Source organism: Triticum aestivum, chromosome 2A, assembly GCF_018294505.1.
Source record: "Triticum aestivum cultivar Chinese Spring chromosome 2A, IWGSC CS RefSeq v2.1, whole genome shotgun sequence".
NCBI classification, from domain to species: domain Eukaryota; kingdom Viridiplantae; phylum Streptophyta; class Magnoliopsida; order Poales; family Poaceae; genus Triticum; species Triticum aestivum.
The window spans coordinates 435,708,651-435,725,920 of NC_057797.1; positions in this window are offsets into that span (position 1 = coordinate 435,708,651).

Consider the following 17,270-nt stretch of genomic DNA (forward strand, 5'->3'; position numbering starts at 1 on the left):
TTTGAACTTTTCAAACGTTTCAGACTTATGTTTTATTAAGTAGATATACCCATATCTGCTTAAGTCATCTGTGAAGGTGAGAAAATAACGATATCCGCCATGAGCCTCGATATTCATCGGACCACATACATCTGTATGTATGATTTCCAACAAATCTGTTGCTCTCTCCATAGTACCGGAGAACGGTGTTTTAGTCATCTTGCCCATGAGGCACGGTTCGCAAGTACCAAGTGATTCATAATCAAGTGGTTCCAAAAGTCCATCAGTATGGAGTTTCTTCATGCGCTTTACACCGATATGACCTAAACGGCAGTGCCACAAATAAGTTGCACTATCATTATCAACTCTGCATCTTTTGGCTTCAACACTTTGAATATGTGTGTCACTACTATCGAGATTCAACAAAAATAGACCACTCTTTAAGGGTGCATGACCATAAAAGATATTACTCATATAAATAGAACAACCATTATTCGCAGATTTAAATGAATAACCGTCTCGCATCAAACAAGATCCAGATATAATGTTCATGCTTAACGCTGGCACCAAATAACAATTATTTAGGTCTAATATTAATCCCGAAGGTAGATGTAGAGGTAGCGTGCCGACTGCGATCATATCGACTTTGGAACCGTTTCCCACGCGCATCGTCACCTCATCCTTAGCCAATCTTCGCTTAATCTGTAGTCCCTGTTTCGAGTTGCAAATATTAGCAACAGAACCGGTATCAAATACTCAGGTGCTACTGCGAGCATTAGTAAGGTACACATCAATAACATGTATATCACATATACCTTTGTTCACCTTGCCATCCTTCTTATCCACAAAATACTTGGGGATGTTCCGCTTCCAGTGACCAGTCTGCTTGCAGTAGAAGCACTCAGTTTCAGGCTTAGGTCCAGGTTTGGGTTTCTTCTCTTGAGCAGCAACTTGCTTGCTGTTCCTTTTGAAGTTCCCCTTCTTCTTCCCTTTGCCCTTTTTCTTGAAACTAGTGGTCTTGTTGACCATCAACACTTGATGCTCCTTCTTGATTTCTACCTCCGCAGCTTTCAGCATTGCGAAGAGCTCGGGAATAGTCTTATTCATCCCTTGCATATTATAGTTCATCACGAAGCTCTTGTAGCTTGGTGGCAGTGATTGCAGAATTCTGTCAATGACACAATCATCTGGAAGATTAACTCCCAATTGAATCAAGTGATTATTATACCCAGACATTTTGAGTATATGCTCACTGACAGAACTGTTCTCCTCCATCTTGTAGCTATAGAACTTATTGGAGACTTCATATCTCTCAATCCGGGTATTTGCTTGAAATATTAACTTCAACTCTTGAAACATCTCATATGCTCCATGACGTTCAAAACGTCGTTGAAGTCCCGATTCTAAGCCGTAAAGCATGGCACACTGAACTATCGAGTAGTCATCAGCTTTGCTCTGCCAGACGTTCATAACATCTGGTGTTGCTCTAGCAGCAGGCCTGGCACCCAGCGGTGCTTCCAGGACGTAATTCTTCTGTGCAGCAATGAGGATAATCCTCAAGTTACAGACCCAGTCCGTGTAATTGCTACCATCATCTTTCAACTTTGCTTTCTCAAGGAACGCATTAAAATTCAACGGAACAACAGCACGAGCCATCTATCTACAATCAAGCATAAACAAGCAAGATACTATCAAGTACTAAGTTTCATGATAAATTTAGGTTCAATTAATTTACTTAAGGAACTCCCACTTAGATAGACATCCCTCTAATCCTCTAAGTGATTACGTGATCCAAATCAACTAAACCATGTCCGATCATCACGTGAGATGGAGTAGTTTCATTGGTGAACATCACTATGTTGATCATATCTACTATATGATTCACGCTCGACCTTTCGGTCTCCGTGTTCTGAGGCCATATCTGTATATGCTTGGCTCGTCAAGTATAACCTAAGTATTCCGCGTGTGCAACTGTTTTGCACCCGTTGTATTTGAACGTAGAGCCTATCACACCCGATCATCACGTGGTGTCTTAGCACGAAGAACTTTCGCAACGGTGCATACTCAGGGAGAACACTTCTTGATAATTAGTGAGAGATCATCTTATAATTCTACCGTCAATCAAAGCAAGATAAGATGCATAAAAGATAAACATTACGTGCAATCAATATAAGTGATATGATATGGCCATCATCATCTTGTGCTTGTGATCTCCATCTTCGAAGCACCGTCGTGATCACCATCGTCACCGGCGCGGCACCTTGATCTCCATCGTAGCATCGTTGTCGTCTCGCCAATCTTATGCTTCCACGACTATCGCTACCGCTTAGTGATAAAGTAAAGCATTACAGCGCGATTGCATTGCATACAATAAAGCGACAACCATATGGCTCCTGCCAGTTGTCGATAACTCAGTTACAAAACATGATCATCTCATACAATAAAATTTAGCATCATGTCTTGACCATATCACATCACAACATGCCCTGCAAAAACAAGTTAGACGTCCTCTACTTTGTTGTTGCAAGTTTTACGTGGCTGCTACGGGCTTAAGCAAGAACCAATCTTACCTACGCATCAAAACCACAACGATAGTTTGTCAAGTTGGTGCTGTTTTAACCTTCGCAAGGACCGGGCGTAGCCACACTCGGTTCAACTAAAGATGGAGAAACTGTCACCCGCAAGCCACCTATGTGCAAAGCACGCCGGAGAACCGGTCTCGCGTAAGCGTACGCGTAATGTCGGTCCGGGCCGCTTCGTCCAACAATACCACCGAACCAAAGTATGACATGCTGGTAAGCAGTATGACTTATATCGCCCACAACTCACTTGTGTTCTACTCGTGCATATAACATCAACATATAAAACCTAGGCTCGGATGCCACTGTTGGGGAACGTAGTAATTTCAAAAAAATTCCTACGCACACGCAAGATCATGGTGATGCATAGCAACGAGAGGGGAGAGTGTGATCTACGTACCCTTGTAGATCGACAACGGAAGCGTTTGGTTGATGTAGTCGTACGTCTCCACGGCCCGACCGATCAAGCACCGAAACTACGGCACCTCCGAGTTCTAGCACACGTTCAGCTCGAAGACGATCCCCGGACTACGATCCAGCAAAGTGTCGGGGAAGAGTTCCGTCAGCACGACGGCGTGGTGATGATCTTGATGCACTACCGTCACAGGGCTTCGCCTAAGCACCGCTACAATATTATCGAGGACTATGGTGGAAGGGGGCACCGCACACGGCTAAGAATATGATCACGTGGATCAACTTGTGTGTCAAGGGGTGCCCCCTGCCCCCGTATATAAAGGATCAAGGGGAGGAGGCCGGCCGGCCCTCTATGGCGCGCCAAGGAGGAGTCCTCCTCCTAGTAGGAGTAGGACTCCTACTAGGAGGGGGAAAGAAGTGGGGAGGGAGAGGGAAAGGGGGGCGCCGCCCCCCCTCTCCTAGTCCAATTCGGACCAGGGGGGAGGAGGCGCGCGGCCCACCTTTGGCTGCCCCTCTCTCTCTCCACTAAGGCCCATATGGCCCATTACTTCTCCCGGGGGGGTTCCGGTAACCCTCCGGCTCTCCGGTTTTCTCCGAAATCACCCGGAACACTTCCGGTGTCCGAATAAAGCCGTCCAATATATCAATCTTTATGTCTCGACCATTTCGAGACTCCTCGTCATGTCCGTGATCACATCCGGGACTCCGAACTAACTTTGGTACATCAAAACTCATAAACTCATAATATAACTGTCATCGAAACCTTAAGCGTGTGGACCCTACGGGTTCGAGAACAATGTAGACATGACCGAGACACGTCTCCGGTCAATAACCAATAGCGGAACCTGGATGCTCATATTGGCTCCTACATATTCTACGAAGATTTTTATCGGTCAGACCGCATAACAACATACGTTGTTCCCTTTGTCATCGGTATGTTACTTGCCCGAGATTCGATCGTCGGTATCTCAATACCTAGCTCAATCTCGTTACCGGCAAGTCTCTTTACTCGTTCCGTAATACATCATATCGCAACTAACTCATTAGTTGCAAGGCTTGCAAGGCTTATGTGATGTGCATTACCGAGAGGGCCCAGAGATACCTCTCCGACAATCGGAGTGACAAATCCTAATCTCGAAATACGCCAACCCAACATGTACCTTTGGAGACACCTGTAGATCACCTTTATAATCACCCATTTACGTTGTGACATTTGATAGCACACAAAGTGTTCCTCCGGCAAACGGGAGTTGCATAATCTCATAGTCATAGGAACATGTATAAGTCATGAAGAAAGCAATAGCAACATACTAAACGATCGGGTGCTAAGCTAATGGAATGGGTCATGTCAATCATATCATTCACCTAATGATGTGATCTCGTTAATCAAATAACAACTCCTTGTTCATGGTTAGGAAACATAACCATCTTTGATTAACGAGCTAGTCAAGTAGAGGCATACTAGTGACACTCTGTTTGTCTATGTATTCACACATGTATTATGTTTCCGGTTAATACAATTCTACCATGAATAATAAACATTTATCATGATATAAGGAAATAAATAATAACTTTATTGGTGCCTCTAGGGCATATTTCCTTCATAATCCTTCTTGATCATCGAGATTGTCATGTCAATTCTTTTCCAACCGACGTGCTCCTCTTCAAGTGGATCCGATCATGTCAACATCCGCGAAATCAATTCTCAGTTCTTTGCAACGGTGTTTGCTTCATCCATCCCAAGTTGTCTTTGTTTTTACCGCCCTCCCACTCATGTTTCTTCAAGGACTCATATATCTAAATCAAGTATCCATTTTATTCATGTGAACTTTCTTCATTCTTTTCCTTCAATGTTCTTATACGGTGATTCTCAGGAAGATACTAACGGAGTTTCAAGTTCATCATTCTTCGTTCTTTTTCTTCTCCTGTGAATTCAATTCAAGCCTTGTCGATAACATCCTTTTTCCTCGTTTCAAATGTTTTCCCATGCCGGTGCACCTCTTAATCTTTCACCTCTCGCTATTCATTTGTTTGGGAGTGCTGAAGATATCTCAGAAGGCTCGTCTTTTCATTTAAGATCCGTTCAACCTATTTTTGAGGTTGTTATCTTATTCAAGCCATTTAATTCAACCGACTCAATCTCTCTTTTAAATTGCTCAACGGTGTATCTTTTGAGTGGGTCCTAACCCACGGGTCTTTTCCCGGGATCTTACCTGACTCTTCTAATTTCCCGGAGTTATTCTCAAATTCAATTCAAAGTTTGACGTAAGAATGAATTATCATCAGTCAGATGGTTTCTCGAAGATCTTATAACCCTTTTCATTGTTGGCTCAACTGAAGACTTTTTCATTCTCCCAGAGTATCTCAACAATTCATGGTGGTGTTTCTTATCGTCATTCTCAACATTTGAAGACCGAAGAAGAGTTTTTCCTCCAAATCCTATCGGTTCTCTTAGAGATGCGTAGTTCAAGCTTGTTGCCATCCTCTCATAATTATTTTCGATTGTGAGAATTCTTTTCACCTATCTAGAGCAATTCAAGAGTCTTTTCAGTTTGATTCTCCGAAGACCATCATTGCGGGTTTATTCATTCTCAGCTTTCAGCTCTCGTTCTCTAAATCATACCGGTGCATCATTCAAATATTATCTAATCAGCTCGTGATCTCTTTGTTCTCTTGTATCAAATTCCCTCAAGTATCTTCATTCGTTCTCTAATTCTTACCGGTGATTCACCCCTTTTACTTCGTTCGTTTTCAATTCTTACGGTGGTTTGGTCAAGATTATTCTTCCTTCGTTTTCATATCAATTCATTCGTTGTTTCCAAATCCTACCGGTGGTTCGTTGAAGACCTTCCCAAGTTTGCGTTATATCTATCTTAATCCTTTCTACGAGAATAAGTAGTATGCCAATTCCGTTGCTTGTCATCAATTTATATTGGTGAAGGATAAGCATAATGTAATTCTTATTCTTGTTTCATCGAGTAAATTCAATTCCTTATTCCGTAGGTTCATCAAAGTTCTTGGTTTCAATTGCTCATCTTTCTTTTCCCGGAGTTCCAAGCTCTTTCAATTATATCTTTTCGTAACTCCATTTAATCATTGCTAGGCTTCTCCCGGAGTTCTTTTCAACTTTCCTTTCGTTTGATCATTCTTTTATTACCGGAGTTCTTTATGAAGGTTCTTCATGATGATTCATAAACGATTTAATTCCTTCTCGAAGTGTTCATCGAGACTCTTTTCAGAGGAGTCCAAGCATTCTTCATCTTGCATTTCGAAGTGCAATTCTTTCTACTGTATCTTTTGAGGTGGTGTTATGTCATTGTTGATAATTTCCCTTCATGTTTCCTTATTCACAAGTTTTCAAGAGTGACATGTCTAAATCCATCATTTTCTCTTCGCTCAAGACTTCTTCTCAACCAATCAATCTCTTCTTTGGAGTTATCTTGGGTTATATTTCACCTTAAGCCTTCCCTAAGGATTGTTGCTATTGTGGTGCTTATAAATGACCCAAGTTCTTCATTTATCTTCCCAATGAAATAAGTTCTCGTCTCCTTGTTGATATCAATCCAATATGTTGTTTTTTGTTAGTGGCAGAATTTCACCTCAAGATTTTGAGATGTTTTCCATAAGGCCACAACAAGCTTATCCTTCTGTTGTTGATAATCCAACAACTCCGTTTTGGCATCTCGTGTAAGCATGCTCTTTTCAGATCTTGTTTTCCTCCATTCAGTAAATTCATTTCTTCCGGAGGCATTGTGATGTTGCACTCTTCGACCCATCATCCCATTTGTTGTCAAAGATCATGTTATTTCCTTTTGCTTATCCATTCAACCGGGGTGTCGTGCCCTCTTTTCAATTTCTTCCCATTCTGTCAAGTTTTGCCTCCGTTCTCAATCGGAGTGCTGTCTAAAATCTTTCTTACCTCTTGTGCCATTCTTTCAATAGTTCCGGAGGCAATGTGTTGTTGATTTCATCAAGTATCCGCTCATCTTGTCAAGTTCATGTTGAATTCTTTCCATTTACAGTCGGAGTGCTGCCTAGATTACATCATTCTTTTTCCTTCTCTATCTTGTTAACCGGAGTGTTGTCGTAATTGATTCTTATCATTCCATTATACATCTCTTTTCAACTGGAGTGTTGTTCGAATTTGGTATCCCTTGTTCCTCTTTTCTAATGGAGTGTTTTCAACTTTGTTCATCCTCGTTGAATTATTTCTTTCAATTTGTTCAACCTCGCTAGATTCTTTGGTTTCACTCGTTTGTCAAAGAAGCAACTTAGATTCACCTCTTCTCTTCCTCTTCCTTTTCCCTCCGGTGCCATGCTAGATCTCGGGACGAGATCCTCTCGTAGTGGTGGAGTGTTGTAATGCCCCGAGACCGATGCGCCAGGTGTCTTCTAGTTATTCGCTGTTTGTTGCCATGATCGGATGAGTGTCATTGTCATATTTTGCTTCTTGCATCATGTTCATCATTTGGTTATATTGCATTCCCATGCCTATCGTTGTCATGTTGCATTTGTGTCTCTTATTTTTTGCATTCTCATAATCATCATGTGCATTGTCATATTCATGCATGTCACATTGTTGGATGCTCCATGTATGATCATGCATCATCACCTCCTCCTTCCTTCTTCTTTCTTTCATTTTGGCAAGTGACCTTTTCCCCTCCTCGAGAAATGTTCATTATTTTCCTGATGCTAGTTCACCATGCCTAAACCCTCTCTGTCAAATTTAAGATCCTTTGGAGTTGTTTTGGTTAGGTTCGAAATGCCTCAAGTTTGAATCATATTTAAACTTGTTTTATTTTTCTACCTCTAAAAATGTCCAAACCAATTTTATCAAATAGGGCATGTATTCAGGGTCATGAGGATATTTTTATATTTCTCATACACCTCTCCTTTTCCCCTGTGCTTTTCTCTTTATTTTCTCCTTGAAGAAAATTAGAGAAAAAGGAAACAACAGCTTTAGGCCAGCCGCAGCCCACTTGGGCCTCTTCATCCGCGTCAGCCCAACTAAGCCCCCCTCTCTACTAGGCCGGCCCTTTAGGCCCACCTATTCCTAACCTAACCCTCTCCCTGGCCCAACCCCCATCTCCCTCGTCTCCCTCCAGGCCGCCGCCAGCACCCGCATGCACGCGCACGCTCGATCCCCTCTTCTCTCTCCCGTCGCCATGGCCTGGCGCCCGTGCCTCGGCTGCTTCGTGGCCCGCAGCCGCCAGCCTCCCATGCCTCCGTTGGCCGGTCCGCCTCAGCCACCTCCTCCTGCTCGCCCTCCCCCTCGTCAACCCCCGTCGCCCGAGCGCCCGAGGAGAGGAGCTCCTCAAGCACCCGCTCCCGCCACCGGCTACCTCTTCTGCTTCACCACCTCGCGTCGCGCCCCCAAGCTCCTCGCGATCTCTGCCTCTTGCTTAGAGCCGCCTTCGTTTGCTGGGGCCCTGTCCTCGCCGGACCTCCCCTTCGTCCATGGCCTCCACCGTCAGACCAACCGTGGTTGTGGCATCATTCCCCGCGTGATAGCCCTGCAGCTGCTCCGTCCGGTGAACCTCTACACCGTGCGCCTGCAGCCAAGCAGTCATCCTTGGGATCCGCGAGCAGCAGCTCCGAAGCGCTCCAGCAGCCCGAGGCTGTAGCAACAGTCATTCAGGCGTGTCGGGCTCCAGAGTGCCTCCTCCCGCCGGCCCGGCGTGCAGCAGCAGCGACCACATCGTCCCTCGTGCGGCCTCCTTGGCTTCCGTGTGGACCCTGCGGCCAAGACCCCAAGACGCAGCCCCGACATCATGTACCCGTGCCGCACCCCCAGGACATGCATGCCATGTTCGTCGTAGTGGACAACCTCGACATCCCGTTTGACCACCATGAACAAGAGCAATTTTGGACCGGCAAGTACCACGACACAGTGACCCATGGACACCAAGTACCACGATGTCAATGCCCCCCAAGTTCGGCTAAACGGAGACGCCAAGTATCCCTACGCGTGAAGATGCTAAGACCGTTTCGGGATTCACCAAGTATCGCTACCGATGACTCGAACATCTACGAAAACGTCTTCCACTACCGTCGCCGAGATCGCGAGTACCTCTACCGACGACCTCGGAACGTGTACGATGACCGTTGTCGAAGACCCGTACCTCTACCGCTTCCCGAACATGAACCACTACTTCCCTCGACGAACCGTGAACGTCTACTTCCTCTACTTTGCACCGAACCCGAACCCCTCCGAGAATGCATGCTTCAAAGGTATAACCGCCGAGATGTCCTTCCGAGAACGAATGCTTGCGATGCATGAGATGCTCATGTTTGCACCGTGTCACAATTTGTCACTTGCACGCCCCTCCTCATTTGCCATGCCGTCGACCCGTGGGAACCCGGTTCCCGGGAGCACCCCACCATCCTTGCATGACACACTCACACCTACTTCCTTTTGCACTGGTATCTTCATGAGCTACCGGATCATCGGAGTGTTGTCGTGGCACCATTTCCGTTGTCGTTGCCGTGGCACCCCTTTTGTTTTTCGCTACGATGACAAATACTTCATAAGATGCTCATGTTAACATTTTCATATAACTTGCATAAAACTTGCACATGTCATCAACATCATGATAATAACATTTAAAATGTTTAAAGTTGTTGTTTGCATTAAATTGCTAAATGCATATGGGGATTTACCGGATTTGTTGTTTGTTATATCCGGCCCCATTTAAATTGTTTAGATGGTATAGTTTTGTTATGCTTCACCTCTTGCCATGTTAACCAACATTTAATATTGTTGAGTACCTAACCAGGAGTGAACTAAATAATTGATGTGGTGTTCCGTCAATATGCAACGCGTTGCATATTGAGCTTCACTTAATTTATAGTTTTGTTTGTGCTCTTTGCCATGCCGTGCATATTTAAACCGGACATGCATCATACTTGATTGTGCATCATGCCATGATTATGTGATGGTTGTTTACCATGTTGTTTGCTTCTTTCAGGTGTTGCTTCTTCGTGTTACTTCCGATTACGTCGTGTTTGTGAGGATTCATTCGACTACGTCCGTTTGTCTTCTTCATGGACTCGTTCTTCTTCCTTGCGGGTTCTCAGGCAAGATGACCATACCCTCAAAATCACTTCTATCTTTGCTTGCTAGTTGCTCGCTCTATTGCTATGCCGCGATACCTACCACTTGCTATTTCATGCCTCCCATATTGCCATGTCAAGCCTCCAACCCACCTTTCCTAGCAAACCGTTGTTTGTCTATGTTACCACTTTTGCTCAGCCCCTCTTATAGCGTTGCTAGTTGCAGGTGAAGATGAAGTTTGTTCCATGTTGGAACATGGTTATTGTTGGGATATCACAATATCTCTTATTTAATTAATGCATCTATATACTTGGTAAAGGGTGGAAGGCTCGGCCTTATGCCTGGTGTTTTGTTCCACTCTTGCCGCCCTAGTTTCCGTCATACCGGTGTTATGTTCCTAGATTTTGCGTTCCTTACGCGGTTGGGCTATAATGGGAACCCCTTGACAGTTCACCTTGAATAAAAATCCTCCAGCAAGACCCAACCTTGGTTTTACCATTTGCCACCTAGCCTGTTTTTTTCCTTGGATTTCCGGAGCCCGAGGGTCATCTTTATTTTAACCCCCCCCCCCCCCCCGGGGGGGGGGGCAGTGCTCCTCTGAGTGTTGGTCCAACCTGTCAGCCGCCAATGGCCACCAGGGGCAACTCCGGGTTGGCCTACCGGAAGTTTGGACAATCCGGTGTGCCCTGATAACGAGATATGTGCAGCTCCTATCAGGATTTGTCGGCACATTCGGGCGGCTTTGCTGGTCTTGTTTTACCATTGTCGAAATGTCTTGTAACCGGGATTCCGAGTCTGATCGGGTCTTCCTGGGAGAAGGAATATCCTTCGTTGACCGTGAGAGCTTGTGATGGGCTAAGTTGGGACACCCCTGCAGGGTTTTGAACTTTCGAAAGTCGTGCCCGCGGTTATGGGCAGATGGGAATTTGTTAATGTCAAGTTGTAGAGAACTTGACACTTGGCTTAACTAAAATACATCAACCGCGTGTGTAGCCGTGATGGTCTCTTTCCGGCGGAGTCCAGGAAGTGAACACGGTTCTTGTGTTATGCTTGAACATAAGTAGTTTCAGGATCACTTCTAGCTTCACGACCGTTGCGTTGCTTCTCTTCTCGCTCTTATTTGTGTATGTTAGCCACCATATATGCTAGTGCTTGCTGCAGCTCCACCTCACTTCCCTTTCCTACCCATAAGCTTAAATAGTCTTGATCTCGCGGGTGTGAGATTGCTGAGTCCTCATGACTCACAGATACTTCCAAACAGTTGCAAGTGCCGATGATACCAGTGCAGGTGACGCAACCTAGCTCAAGTGGGAGCTCGATGAAGGTCGTGCTCGTTGTGTTGTTTCGTTTCCAGTTGATCAGTAGTGGAGCCCAGTCGGGGCGATCGGGGATCTAGCATTAGGGGTTGTCTTTCTTTATTTGGTTCCGTAGTCGGACCTTGATTGTATTCTGGATGATGTAATGCTATATTTATGTATTGTGTGAAGTGGCGATTGTAAGCCGACTCTTTATCCCTTTCTTATTCAGTACATGGGATGTGTAAAGATTACCCCTCTTGCGGCATGCCTACTATGCGGTTATGCCTCTAAGTCGTGCTCCGACACGTGGGAGATATAGCCGCATCGTGGGTGTTACACAAACGTTCTTAATGTTGTCAGCAGCATCTGCAGCAGGCCTGGCACCCAGCGGTGCTTCCAGGACGTAATTTTTCTGTGCAGCAATGAGGACAATCCTCAAGTTACAGACCCAGTCCGTGTAATTGCTACCATCATCTTTCAACTTTGCTTTCTCAAGGGACGCATTAAAATTCAACAGAACAACAGCACGAGCCATCTATCTACAATCAACATAGACAAGCAAGAAACTATCAGGTACTAAGTTCATGATAAATTTAAATTCAATTAATCATATTAATTAAGAACTCCCACTTAGATAGACATCCCTCTAATCCTCTAAGTGATCACGTGATCCAAATCAACTAAACCATGTCCGATCATCACGTGAGATGGAGTAGTTTCAATGGTGAACATCACTATGTTGATCATATTTACTATATGATTCACGCTCGACCTTTCAGTCTAAGTGTTCCCTGGCCATATCTGTTATATGCTAGGCTCGTCAAGTTTAAACTGAGTACGCATGTGCAACTGTTTTGCACCCGTTGTATTTGAACGTAGAGCCTATCACACCCGATCATCACGTGGTGTCTCAGCACGAAGAACTTTCGCAACGGTGCATACTCAGGGAGAACACTTATATCTTGATAATTTTAGTGAGAGATCATCTTATAATGCTACGGTCAATCAAAGCAAGATAAGATGCATAAAAGATAAACATCACATGCAATCAATATAAGTGATATGATATGGCCATCATCATCTTGTGCTTGTGATCTCCATCTCCGAAGCGCCGTCATGATCACCATCGTCACCGGCGCGACACCTTGATCTCCATCATAGCATCGTTGTCGTCTCGACAACTTATGCTTCTACGACTATCGCTATCTCTTAGTGATAAAGTAAAGCATTACAGGGCGATTGCATTGCATACAATAAAGCGACAACCATATGGCTCCTCCCAGTTGCCGATAACTCGGTTACAAAACATGATCATCTCATACAATAAAATATAGCATCATGCCTTGACCATATCACATCACAACATGCCCTGCAAAAACAAGTTAGACGTCCTCTACTTTGTTGTTGCAAAGTTTTACGTGGCTGCTACGGGTTGAGCAAGAACCGTTCTTACCTACGCATCAAAACCACAACGATTGTTCATCAAGTTAGTGCTGGTTTAACCTTCTCAAGGACCGGGCGTACCCACACTTGGTTCAACTAAAGTTGGAGAAACTGACACCCGCCAGCCACCTGTGTGCAAAGCACGTCGGTAGAACCAGTCTCGCGTAAGCGTACGCGTAATGTCGGTCCGAGCCGCTTCATCCAACAATATCGCCGAACCAAAGTATGACATGCTGGTAAGCAGTATGACTTGTATCGCCCACAACTCACTTGTGTTCTACTCGTGCATATGACATCTACGCATAAAACCTGGCTCGGATGCCACTGTTGGGGAACGTAGTAATTTAAAAAAAAATCTACGCACACGCAAGATCATGGTGATGCATAGCAACGAGAGGGGAGAGTGTGTCCACGTACCCTCGTAGACCGAAAGTGGAAGCGTTAGCACAACGCGGTTGATGTAGTCATACGTCTTCATGATCCGACCGATCAAGTACCGAATGCACGGCACCTCCGAGTTCTGCACACGTTCAACTCGATGACGTCCCTCGAACTCCGATCCAGCCGAGTGTTGAGGGAGAGTTTCGTCAGCACGACGGTGTGGTGACGATGATGATGTTCTACCGACGCAGGGCTTCGCCTAAGCACCGCTACAATATGATCGAGGTGGATTATGGTGGAGGGGGGCACCGCACACGGCTAAGAGATCAAGAGATCAATTGTTGTGTCTATGGGTGCCTCCCTCCTCCGTATATAAAGAGGGGAGGAGGAGAGGGCCGGCCAAGGTGGTGGCGCGCCCTAGGAGGGGGAAACCTACTCCAAGTAGGTTTGCCCCTCCCTTTCCTAATCCAAGAAGGAGGGGGAGGAAGGAGTGGGAGAGGGGAAAGGCAAGGGGGCGCCCCCCCCCCTTCCTTGTCCTATTAGGACTCAAGGGGAGGGGCGCGCCTCTTGACCTGGCCGGCCCCTCTTTCTCTCCACTAAGGCCCAACATGGCCCATTAGTTCCCGGGGGTTCCGGTAATCCCCGGTACTCCGATAAATGTCTGAAACCTTTCGGAACCTTTCCAGTGTACAAACATAGTCATCCAATATATAGATCTTTACGTCTCGAACATTTCGAGACTCCTCGTCATGTCAGTGATCACATCCGGGACTCCGAACTACATTCGGTACATCAAAACATATAAACTCATAATATGACTGTCATCTAACTTTAAGCATGCGGACCCTACGGGTTCGAGAACTATGTAGACATGACCGAGACACTCTTCGGTCAATAACCAATAGCGGAACCTGGATGCTCATATTGGCTCCTGCATATTCTACGAAGATCTTTATCGGTCAAACCGCATAACAACTTACGTTGTTCCCTTTGTCATCGGTATGTTACTTGCCCGAGATTCGATCGTCGGTATCTCAATACCTAGTTCAATCTCGTTACCGGCAAGTCTCTTTACTCGTTCCGTAACACATCATCCCGCAACCAACTCATTAGTTGCAATGCTTGCAAGTCTTAAGTGATGTGTATTACCGAGTGGGCCCAGAGATACCTCTCCGACAATCGGAGTGACAAATCCTAATCTCGAAATACACCAACCTAACAAGTACCTTCGGAGACACCTGTAGAGCACCTTTATAATCACCCAGTTACGTTGTGATGTTTGATAGCACACAAAGTGTTCCTCCGGTAAACGGGAGTTGCATAATCTCATAGTTATAGGAACATGTATAAGTCATGAAGAAAGCAATATCAACAAACTAAACGATCAAGTGCTAAGCTAACGAAATGGGTCAAGTCAATCACATCATTCTCCTAATGATGTGACCCCGTTAATCAAATGACAACTCTTTGTCTATGGTCAAGAAACATAACCATCTTTGATCAACGAGCTAGTCAAGTAGAGGCATACTGGTGACATTTTGTTTGTCTATGTGTTCACACATGTATCATGTTTCCGGTTAATACAATTCTAGCATGAATAATAAACATTTATCATGATATAAGGATATAAATAATAACTTTATTATTGCCTCTAGGGCATATTTCCTTCAGATTTTTGAGACAAAATTTTATGATCTTGAGCTCAAGGTAACTGAGATACATACTGCAGTTGAGCAGCTCCAGGAGGAAGCAGAATAGAGGAAAGGGAAGACAAATACTGATGCTTTTCAGCGAGTACCAAGGAGTCAGAGGTCTGCTGCAGTGCTTGTACCTGTTTCTAGAGCTACATTGTCTGCACCAGCAGCTACAGCTTCAGTGTCACCTCCAGCTCCAACTACATCGACAGATGCCTTCGTCCTTGGAGTTCTCTCTACACCACCTCCCGAAGACTGAGCCTGAGAGACGCATAGCACTATGCATTTTCAAACTTTTTGGTAACTTATTGTCAAAGGGGGAGAAATATGTATAGATCATAGGCTTCGAGAGAGAGTGTTTTGCTTTTTTTTATCTCTCTTGCTTTTAATTGAACCTTTTTATGCGCTTGGTTGATACACTATGTCTTTGTCTGTGTGAGATACTTATTTGATCATATGATTGATCATATGCTACCTTAATGCTTGCTTGGATGATATTATCTCTTATATTCTATATATGATCATTCACTTTGCTTGGTGATGAGTGCATGTTTTTTAATGTTTATCATTTTGAGCACTCCACTAAGATGTATGTGACATGGAAGAGTGACCCATGATCCTAATCGATTGTGCATCTGCATTCAAAAGAAAATTTTAAATAATGCACAAATTTAGAGGGAGCTCTTGCTTATCACATACTTCCCAAAGCGATGATGTATTTCAATCTTATAATTATTTGTCGAAGCTTTGATCTATATGTTGTCATCAATTACCAAAAAGGGGGAGATTGAAAGTGCAACTATCCTTCTATGGTTTTGGTAATTCCTAACAACATATAGCTCATTGAGCTAATACTATTTCAAGATAAATATTTCAGGAAAGTTCAATGATTGGCATGGCATGGATTAGAAATGTGGACCCTTCAAAATGCTAAGGACAAAAGATTGGCTCAAGCTCTAAAGCTCAAGACTCTACATTTTACCTTTTAGCGATCCAAGATCACATTAAGTCCATAGGAAAAGCCAATACTATTAAAAGGGGATGAGGTGTTGCTTAATGGGTTACTTGCTCAAAATGCTTAGTGATATGCTCCAAAACCCTCAACCACTTTCTCATATCCACATATGTCCCAAACCAAAAGTCTAACTCGGCGTCACCGAAACTTTCTATCCGGCACCACCAAGTTCAGTTGACATAGCCACTGCCACAAAACCCTAGTCTTTTCGGTCTCACCGATAGGGATCTCGGTCTCACCGAGATGGGATTGCTAACTCTCTGTTTTCGTTCATAAAGTTTCGGTCCAACCGAAATGAGCGATCGGTCCCACCGAGTTCGCAATGCAAACTCTCTGTTTCCCCTTCGTAACATTTCGGTCTCACCGAGATGAGCGAATCGGTCCCACCGAGTTTGCCTGACCAACTCTCTAGTTAGATTATTACCAAAATCGGTCCCGCTGAGTTTGTGTAATCGGTCTCACCGAGGTTACATTATGCCCTAACCCTACTGAAATCGGTCCCACCGAGTTGACATGTCGGTCCCACCGAAAATCCTAACGTTCACATTTTGAACTAAATCGGTCCAACCGAGTTTCATTATTCGGTCCCACTGAGTTTGGTGATTTGTGTGTAACGGTTAGATTTTGTGTGGAGGCTATATATACCCCTCCACCCACTCTTCATTCGTGGAGAGAGCCATCAGAACATGCTTACACTTCCATCATACATTTTCTGAGAGAGAACCACCTACTCATGTGTTGAGGTCAAGATATTCCATTCCAACCATATGAATATTGATCTCTAGCCTTCTCCAAATTGCTTTCGCTCAAATTATCTTTCCACCAAATCTAAATCAGTGAGAGAGAGTTGAGTATTGGGGAGATTATCATTTGAAGCACAAGAGCAAGGATTTCATCCTCAACACACGGTCTATTACCTTTTGGAGAGTGGTGTCTCCTAGATTGGTTAGGTGTCACTTGGGAGCCTCCGTCAAGATTGTGGAGTTGAACCAAGGATTTTGTACGGGCAAGGAGATCGCCTATTTCATGAAGATCTACCCTAGTAAGGCAAGTCCTTCGTGGGCGATGGCCATGGTGGGATAGACAAGGTTGCTTCTTTATGGATCCTTCATGGGTGGAGCCCTCCATGGACTCGCGCAACTATTACCCTTCGTGGGTTGAAGTCTCCATCAACGTGGATGTACGATAGCACCACCTATCAGAACCACGCCAAAAATCTCCGTGTCTACATTGCGTTTGCTCCCTCCAAACTCCTCCCTTTACCTTCATGTGCAATGTTTTACATTCCGCTGCTATACTCTTAGACTTGCATGTGTAGGTTCTTTACTTGACTAGTGCTAAGTTGCTAAAATCTGCCAAGACTTAAAATTGGGAAAAGGTTAGATTTTTATTTGGTCAAGTAGTCTAATCACC